General features: G+C 41.9%; 1 long non-coding RNA gene across 1 annotated transcript in view; it reads left to right on the forward strand.

Annotated features, from left to right (window-relative positions):
- Positions 1-10,901, forward strand: part of LOC145451821 (uncharacterized) — a 176,377-nt gene that overhangs the window by 119,907 nt on the left and 45,569 nt on the right. The window lies entirely within an intron of this gene.

The raw sequence follows: 10,901 nt of genomic DNA on the forward strand, positions 1-10,901 counted from the left end.
TTCACCGCGACGTATACCTGAAAGGGTGGTATCACCGACGAGACGGCAGGTCATCGCCGCAGCCTATACCGAAAGGGTGGAGTCACCAACACGAGTTTTCACGGTATGTCATCGCCGCAGCCTATACCTGAAAGGGTGGTATCATCACCGCACACATAAGAACACATGGCAGGTCACCACCACAAGGGGGGTCTAAAAGGGTGGGGTCATCACCCCGGGTTTTTAGGCAGGTCACCACCCCGCCCATAAGAGCCCCATAGCCGTTCGCGACCGATCATAACTACTACTCACTCAACATTTCAAACTGGTAATGGACTCGCGACGATACAAAAGGTTGGAAATCACCGGATGTGCAGCCTGCTGGTGCGGACCTGCATTTCGGCTCATAAATAGTTTTATCAGTGTGAAATGAACATGACTTGGCGATGTACGATTACGTATCCTGCATTTTCAAAGTCATCATCTCCACCAGCTCTACCGTTAACTTTGATAACGTGGGCTTAGAGAAGATAACATTTTAATAGTGATATACGGAAGAACCAATATTATTGACAAAACTCATTCACAAAATTTAACATTCAGGTGCCCATATAAACCTGATGAATAAGCCCACCAGTAGTGGCATCGATGACCATATGGTGGGCCTCGGGCAAGTGTTTTTTAGGGGCGGGAGTTACCTTAATAGTGTTATTTCGGTCCTGGTTACAACGCACAACCACATATCTGCACCGACTCAACAATATAGCAGGGCTGTCAAACACACGGCAGGCGGGCCAGACAATTTCATCCGACTCGTGAAGAAGTTGGTTACAGACCAAATGAGAATACCGACCCTAACAATCACGAGAGTTAAAATTCGAGATGGCCAAATAGTCTATAGTTAATACACAACCTATGTTAAAAAAATCCATCAATGTAACAACGATCTTCAAAGTTTATTTTCGAAGGTAACGACCAATATACTGATGGATACATAGACGGTTCAAAAACGTCCCCTGCCACTGGTTACGGTGTTGACATCCCCAAGCATCTATTGAGAGCTCACCTTTAAACTCTGTGATTACTGTTGAATTAGACGCGAATATATATGCGCTTTCATGGATAAAATAGAAGATGGCGTATGCACAGAACAAGTCTGCCATACTTGAAGATTGATTGCCTTAGCGCATTACAGACTATTGACGCGCCGCTAAACATGCCTAGTCATATGTTATGCAATGTATTCCTATCTTGAATAGATCAAACTGGCAGGCATAGACGTAACCGGCAGTTGGATACCCAGTAACAGCAGAATTCCGGGGAATGAAATTGCGGATGAATTAGCTTCTCAATCTCCACCCCATTGGTGACCCATCATCCAGTTTTTGGGAGCGAAGAGCGTGATTCGAAAGATCGTCCGACCTCTGGGACACGAAATGTAGAAACAATGAGAAAGGATGCCACAATCGAAATTTCCAAACATCCGTATTCGACCAAATATCGTCAATGCGAATATCGCGGCATGATGAAAATATGTTGATTCGCCTTGGTTCCGGTCATTGCCGGCTAAAGCGAATTTATTTAATTGGTTGCAATAATTCTCCTCTATGCGATTTCTGTCTTTTACCGGACACTGTCGACCATTTTCTTTTATCATGTTAATATTATTCGCATCATGGACAGATAGTAAAACAGTATTGAGAGGGGCTAAACCTCTCGTTCACAACTTGTAACCTCTTAGTTCACCCGATACTTGTTTCGGCCGTCGCCGAATTCGTTGACTCGTGTCACATATTGCCGTGACTAATCTAACCTCTTAATATGTATTTCTATTGATTTGACATTTGCTCACGACAAACCGTGCACGTGGTAGGCCTACACCAGACCGTTTGCGTTGACAAGCGCCACCTCTTTATTTACTATCTATAATAATAACATTAGACGTCAATGCCTTCTTTATATCAATTTCGTCGATGTAAATATTTGAATGGTTGACTCAGCATAAGTCATTGACATCCAGAGCAGAGAGTCACTAATGATTCACGAACGGAAAGCTGAATATTCCGAGATAGCTTTCAAGCAAATCTTTGAAATTGACAAGGTGCATGCTTTGTTTAGTGCTGAATTCATTTTCATGCTACCGGCGCCATGCGGATAGTGGTCCGAAGTTGGAATGCAAATTTCAACCAAAAGCGATATAATAACATGACAAATTGTAATACATGAAAAAGGTTCAAGTTCGGATGGTATGAACGCGAGGTTCACGTTCGCGTTCTGTGTGTAAACCTCAGTAATTTAGAGGTTCACGTTCACTAACGAACCTGGATAGGTTCTGCAGCTGCACTGTGAACTTTTTTCATATATTACAATTTGCCGCGTCATCATAGCATCTTTGATTGAAATTTCTTGCACGTCAACTTCTGACCTTCTGACTTCTGGCGTTGACAGCATGAAAAGGAATTCAGCACCAAACAAGCATGCACCTTGACAATCTCAAAAATTTTACTTGCTTCGTAACACAAGTTTGCCGCAAATATTCAACTTTCGGTTTGTGAATATTCATCATTCTCTGCTGTGAGCTTGACTCGCAATCACATCATATTAAGAACGAAATACACTACAGGTAGTCAGCGAATGATGCTTATTCAACCAATCGAGGACATTGATATAAAGAATACATCGATGTCTAATGTAAAAATATCCATCAGGCTTACGGGGTCTATCTTGATTTGATATGTTTATTGTATCGTATAAACCAATTCCTCGCGATTGGGGTGTTGTCTAATTTTTAACTTGTTTATGGAGCAACATCGGTAACAAGTATATAGAAAACCGTTTGACACTCCGCTCAATATCAATGTAGCAATAGTCAGACACTGAATGCATTGTCCGGTCTGGCCTAAACCGTTAAGGCGTGAGCTTATATTACCTTGCAAGTCCTAGTCGAAATCGTTGGCGAAACGACGAAAGATATTGATTTTAGCGGATTAATATAGCATTTAATTGCCCCAGTTCAAAATATCAGGATCTACTTCAGCATTGTGGCGTAGTGTGGCCTGAGTCGTCTCTAGGTGTCGTATACATTAATATATCACTTCACTGACATGATAGGGTTGGAATTACCGATATGACATCACGTGACGTCACGTTCACACCAGACATGGGGTGATTACTTCACGAATGTAATCGATTGCGATTACGATTACTTGTGAATCCCGCGATTACGATTACGATTACGATTACAACCAAGTCAGGGAGTAGTCGATTACGATTACGATTACTTTGAAAAGTAATCACGATTACTCACGATTACATTTGTTCTGCTTCTTAGAACTAATTTCAGAAGAGATATTGGAAGACAATATAAATATGGCTTGCGATGAAAACGTCTAATGAGATAACAACTTTCTTTATAAATCAAACGTCATTTGCTTGTTACTTCATAAGGCACCCATTGCCCACCTTTATGCAGGACTATTCGTCGCACCCAACGATTTGCATTCTTGCCAGGTCCGTAACTGCCACACCCCAAACTCCCCAATAGGACCGGGAGCAAGCTCTAAGGGGACTCAAAAGTATTTCGTAAATCAACAAATTTTCAAGAGAGTTAATTAACTTGAAAATTTTCTTCGAGCTTCGGGATTTATTGTCTCTAAATAGCTTGATTTTGAAATGCATACCTCTCCCCCTCAAGAAAAAAAGCATGCATAATTCATAGGAATAGGCATTTCGGTGGCGGTCATTACCCCGCCATGACACACCAAAAGACGTATGCAATTTTGGCCAACATGCAACTCCACAAAGTGGGATACCAAAGAATGACCTTGGCCAAAACGTTGGGTATGTGTCCATTGTCAGTATAGCCGCGCTCTGTGGGCGTGGCGAATAGTCGGGTCCTTCCAATCTGAGCCCCAACAATGCAAATGCCACCCGGGGCACTCACAGAGGAATGAAGACATGAAAATTTGTGAGTGAGTCTCACGAAAGTTTTTCCTTTAGTATGCTACGTTTGGGCGACTACAGTATCTTTTGATTATATAAAAGACGGGAGGTCACGAATTAACAACATACAATAATGAAATTATAACAACATACCAGATGCTATAATTATGAATTACTTTCCCCCAGCTCTACCGGTAAATCTGAATGAATAGCAATATAATGCAATTACCAATATTATTGACGAAATTCAGTCATCAACTTGAAAACGGACCCCCCCCATGGGGCCCCAATACCCAGGGTTGTAATGACTCGAGTCATGACTCGACTCGAGTCGCGATTTTTTGGTGACTAGACTTGACTCGAGTCATTTTTTGTATTGACTCGACTTGTACTCGAGTCATTTTGCATGACTCGAACCAAGTCATATGACTCGAGATTAGAACGGCCAAAACAGACATTCCATGTAACTTCGAAGAATAGTAAAGTTACAACATTATTTGTACTTCGTCTATCAGTCCTGGTACTTGGAAATAGGGCCGTAAACTGTGAAAACTGATAAAAATTACTATGTTATGAATACGAGCCATTCTATATCGCTCGAGCAGAGTTGAAAAAAGTGGGTTGAATCGGATTGATCAGAAAACTGATCTGTGAACATAACGACTTGGATTCGTACTTGAGTGAAAAAATATAACTCGGACTCGACCCTATACCAATTGACTTGGACTCGGTCTTGACTCGGGTGTGAATTGAAAATGACTCGACTTGACTCGAGTCAAAACTATAAAAGTGAGATTGACTTGTGACTCGGAAGATTGTAACCTGGTTACAACCTTACCAATACCAAACTTCCGGGGGGGGGGGGCTATAAGTATGTAATCGCTGCTTCTGGGGAGCCCCCCAGACCCCCCTTTCGCTTCCATTGTTAACAACTTGATGTTAGTACGACATATGAGACGGGGTTAGTGATGTGTATGTGACACTATAACACGGCTTTGAAGCAGGGCGGAATGCAGAAATACTCTCGCTCCCGAGCCTTTTTTTGATACATTGGCCGGCGACCGCCCACCTCGCCCATCCCAAAAGCCACCACTGATTATATTGCTGCGAGGTGGTGGCGTCTGAAGTGTATTGATAACCTGATATACAACATGGCTTATACTGTTCTAACAATCACACAGCAATGTACATCGAATATATATTTACTACGTGCGGATACTTCTTACGAGCAAAGCTAATACTTCTGACGTAATAATGAGCAGTGGCGTTTGAAAATCAACCGCTTGCGCTATCAATAACCTGGTATAATATCTCTTCCTTGTTCACGAATGTTCGGCTATGTCATATTCATTGTATAAATAAAAAGTAATCGTTCTTTCACAAAGAAATCGATTAGATATGTGAAGTAGTCGATTACGATTACGATTACTTTGGATTTTTTTCGAATGTAATCGATTGCGATTACGATTACTTGAAAATGCTGTAATCGTCGAAATCGATTACGATTACTAATCGCGATTACCCCATGTCTGGTTCACACAGAACCTTTTAAAAAGGTTCGCGTTCACACGAACCAGAACCTTTGAGGGTTTCACACCATCCCTACTATCATGGTTCGCTTGTGAGCGCGAACCTTCAACTTTAAGAGACTCACACACGGAACGCGAACGTGAACCTCACGTTCAAACCATCCCTTGTTTTAGTGCCGTTCGGTGTTACGATCCTAAAGAAGCTTTGCGATCACTCAATTTCATAATTACCTACGTATTCAAATTTATACCGTGGCTGAACTAAGAGGACCAAAAACCTAATCGCTTCGAACGACGTGTACAAAAATATAGCTTACACCAGAATAGATGTACTGAGTCAGATATGCTGTAGCGCGCAAACTTGCTATAGTTCAAAAAGGTCGAGGTCAAAAAGCAAAATACGTGACCCGCCATACCAAAATCATGTTATCTATTTAGGGAATGAGAAATCGACATTGTATGATAGCACGCTCCTATTCGCAGTAATTAGTCAATGCGGGTTAGTTACATAAGGTATAAGGACACATATGTTCGTGAAAAGTACCAATATATAGTCTCAGTTTATGAAAGTGTAAACATTCGCAGTCTTTCAAAGTTATCCGAAGGTTGTATCCACCTTGATGTACTCGACAGTATAAAGCAGGGGTTGGTAGACATTCGTCTTACGCGAACCGCATAGAAGAGCCACAACACAATGAGGGGCCATTTGGATTTTGAAATGGACGGAAACGCTCATGGGGCGATATATGGGGGGGGGGGGCTCAAGGCTCGTATTTGGCGGCGCTGAAGGGATCGTCGCGGTAGAGGATACAGTACGGACATATGATTATAACACTATTTCTATATATCCCTGAGTTCTTATTGCAAATTAACATTCGGCAAAATCTCGAAAATCTTCGTCGCGCTGCGCGAGAAGTATATGCCGACAATTCTTGCAACATGTATCTTGTAGCGGTCGATGCAACGACTTGCTGCAAGACACGCTGGTATGGTGCTTGATTGGAGTCGATGCTACACTTCCTGTTGTACGCACTAGCCGACTGACTAATGGCCGCTCTGAGTTGTCTTGCAATCCTGATCACACACGCAGATCCAAGGAGCTTTCTTTAATAGCACAGAGCAGCCAAACAGTACTAAATAGTGGTCAGAAACTTGTAGATTTATCAGGTTCAAATGATACTGCGGTACAATAATAAATATAAAGAATAAATGAAGCGAAATGAAGCCAATTGTCTATCTTACGACCGAAGCGCGAGCCCGCTAAACACCAGTGTTGCCAACTCCGGATGGAAGAAAATCGCTAAAACTGGTGTCAAAAATCGCTAGATGTCGCTAAATATTGAGAAAAAGGCACAAAAAAAAAATAGCGCTAAATCTGCATTAATTGCTAAAGGTGTTACATTGAACCATTATATCAATACATTCTTCTCAGCTATATTTCACTTGTCTGGGGCCAAAGTCACTTATCATATTTCTAGTTCATAATACGTAATAGTCATCTCTAAGAGGGACAAAACGTGCAGTGCATTTCGATAAAGCAGATCGCTTTGCGCAATGATCGCTATACGTGACCAGTGACCACTGATCAGGTTTGCAGCAGGCATAACCGCTGACTATATAAGTGTGCCTTGCTCGATGCGTCCGTGAATACGTGATGCGATGTACCGTGGAACTGCGCTTGACTTCTTCTCTAAACTGTGTTGGAGTACTTGAACACGACTTGCGACTTGACACACGTGTACACGACATGCGACTTGACACACGTGTACACGACATGCGACTTGACCCGACACAACGCGACTTGAACTGGGTATGTCAGCCACTATAAGTAGAGACCATAAGAAAATAATCCTAGAACCAAACTGGGGTATGAAATTTAATTAATCTGGTCCTAAGCGAAAGCTAGTGTCACACTGATTCCGACAATACGTATTAAATTCTTGTCCAGTCAATGGAACGACCTCAAGACAGCCCCCAAAGTCTGAAAATCGGCATTGATCAGTACAATCGCCGGACGAAATTGGTCATTGTTATGTTCATTGTGTTGCGGCGGTGCCATTGTTGGAGCAATATAGGTTTTCAGACTTCGAGGGCTGTTTCGGGGTGCATGGTTCCATTGTCCGGATGAGATTTTATTTCGTATTTTCGAAATCACTGCGACACTAGCTTTCGATCATGGCCAATTATATTAAATTTCAGCGCTCAGGTCGCGAGATGTAGCACTGCCAATTATGTTACGTTTAGATTACTCAGCAAGAAGAGACACTGTTTGCCCATGCGTAACCGCCAGGAGTTGCGTATCTACTATCTATCCGTAGTTTAGTAATCTATAATTATATATCATAGGAGTCCGCACTCTGGCGATCGGTATAGCGAATGCAGTCGTTGACCAGAGCTGATCTTTATTGGTTATTTTCGGTAAAAAAGCGCTTAATAATCGCTAAATACTTTTTCAAAAATCGCTAGATTTATCGCTAGGCGCTAGATCCATATTTTTGGCGCTAAACCGGATGAAAAATCGCTAGATCTAGCGCGAAAATCGCTAAATTGGCAACACTGCCAACCACAATATGCGAGTGCGAGCTCTCAAGCACGTGCCTCGCAAACTGCCTGTGCCGTCACGGCTGTGGTTTCGCGCGCTGCCTATTTATGCCCTCGTATACAATTGAATAGTATATTCATATTGAAATGAACCCGAATATTTTCGGCTGACACTCGTCAGGGGTAATCGTCAGCAACTAGTAGAGAAATGGAAAGGACATTGTATATCAACAATCGTATCACAAAATTATGCTTCGTGCATGACGGAATTGCCACCCACCGATACATATCTATAAAGGCAATGGTTTACTAAAATTCATGCAAAAATAATTGTGCGTACTTTTAGATCGCCAATTCCCCGTTAAAATACTCCCGTCACGCCAGCTCGGGTTATTTTCCACAAAATGTTTTGAACTATAGGTATCTTATCCCGCAGCGAACATCGTGTCGAAATCGAAGAAAGAGGCACTGTACCACTTTTCAGAGTGAGAGCGGTTTGTACAAGATGCTGTGAAACTCTTTGTCCAAAATGAATAACTAAATAAATTGGTATCTGAGAGCTACAAAATTAAATCTTCAAATTATTTCTTCATCGTATCATAGACGATGATACTGTTCGGTGCTGTGACCCGCATCGCAACCTCACATGACTGTAATATAGTATGGCTTTCTTTTTAGAAATACATTCATGTCAAAGTTAATAACCGGGTGCAGTACTAAATTCAACGTGAGCAAATATCTCTACCACTGTCTCAGTTGATTTACTAGTCGCACAAAGCAATGAAACAAAGCCCAATACAGTTACTGTCGCCGTATTGCCAGTCGCAGTGGTGAATTCGGGACGTGTAAACCGGGCCCGAACCAGATGATATGAGCCCGTATCATACCCGATGGTTGCTATAACAACCTCGATTTGATCCCGAATATAGCACATAAAATTATTGCAGCGTTAATTAGTCGAGTGGTCCGCGGGTGCGATTCAAGCTATTTCCAATAGTGAAGTGCCAACCCAAAAAGACCGACCGGACTTCGGACTGTTACCCCTTGTTTTACTTCCGTCCTTAAAATTTAGGGGGCGCTAGACCCAAGCAATTTTCGAAATAGGCGCTGCAGGAAAAAAGGTTGAGAACCATGGCTGTTAGTGCTACCTTCCCCTAAATCTTACAAGTGTTACGTAAAGCATAAGAAATCTAACAACACGGAAACAATACACATATCGTTGATGCGTGATAGAATGCATCAATTTATGATCCGGTTAAACCTATGCAAAACGCATGTGGAATCCTTAAATAGCTCCAATTAAAGGGTTAAAGAGGCGCATGCGACTCGCGAGTCGCAGTTTGCGAGACAAGCCCGATAAAAGAATGGATAAATTGCTGGTATGCCTTCCCCGACTCATTCGTAGTCTAAATTTACTGATATATCGGGACCATCAGCTTCAGGCAAACCTATAGAGCATGGTGCAACACCATACTATAATGTTTCTCTGCCAGTGTGCTCTGTGATGCCAATCGGTGCTCAACGGTGGGGTGAGATATTGATATATTGCAATCAGACGTGGGGTGATTACTTTATGAATGTAATCGATTGCGATTACGATTACTTCTGAAGCATACGATTACGATTACAGCAAAATCAAGAAGTAGTATATTACGAATATGATTACGATTACATTGAGAAAGTAATCACGATTACTCACGATTACATTCACTTTGCCTCTTACAACTAATGTTAGAAGATTTATTGAAGACAATAAAATGATTGCGATGAAAAGGCCTAATGAGATAATAACTTACTTAATAAATGATACGTCATTTGCTTTTCTCGTCATAATGTACACATTGCCCAACTTTATAACGGACGATTTATCGCACACAACGATTTGTATTCTTAACAGGTTCATAACTGCCACATGCCAAACTCCCTGATGGGGCGGGCAGCGAGCTCGAAGGGGACTCAAAATTACTACGTAAATCGACAGAAACTATAGAGTATTTTTAAGATTTTCAATTAACTTTAGAATTTTCTTCAATCTTCGTGATTTATTGTCTCTAGATAGCTTGATTTTGAAATGCATGCCTAACCCCCTCAAGAAAAAAAAGCAAGAATGATTTATAGGAATAGGCATTTAGATGCCGCTCATAACCGCGCCACGACACACCAAAATACATACACAGTTTCGGCCAACATGCGACTCCACGAAGTGTCCTACCAAGGACAGACCTTGGCCGAAACATTGGGTATCTGTCCATTGCCAATAGCAGCGATGGGTGGGCGTGACGAATAGTGCTGTCCTTCCAATATGGGGCGTAAGACCATCGTTTGAAGGTGGGGGACGAATTGCTGTTTTGGTCCTGATTCTAGCTACAATCCACGCTAACATGGTGTATAAGAGTTGCGAAATACCGATTCGCGCGCGTTTCAAGTGGAGTCATATGAGAATAAGATTACTTGAACATAATTGTGCCTCCCACTTGATAAAGATATTGCTTGCTGCTGTTACGAGAAACGCCAAAGAACGGCTCGGTTGTGATAAATATCAGCGGCTATTGATTTTTGATGCTTCGTTGTGGAAATCCTAATGTTTCCTTTGACAAGTACTAAATTTCAAATCGTTGTCCGGTGTACGTACAGTCGCCTACATATGCCTACTGATCGCCAAGAAGCAACGGTCAAACTGCTTTTAACCAAGCCTAACCAAACATCAATGCATAAGTCACTATTTGAGACTAGGCAGAGTGGTGATTTTCATCCTGCTGCGAGGTAGCAACGTTTCGAAGTAACTGATAACCAGATATACAGCATGTCGGGTGTTCTTACAATCACACTACAATGTACATTGTACAATGTACTCTACAATGTTGTACATCGATGTCGAATATCAATTTACTAAGTGTGGATACTGGATAC

Source organism: Botryllus schlosseri, chromosome 12, assembly GCF_051294905.1.
Source record: "Botryllus schlosseri isolate E-star chromosome 12, Bs_hap1, whole genome shotgun sequence".
Classification (NCBI taxonomy): domain Eukaryota; kingdom Metazoa; phylum Chordata; class Ascidiacea; order Stolidobranchia; family Styelidae; genus Botryllus; species Botryllus schlosseri.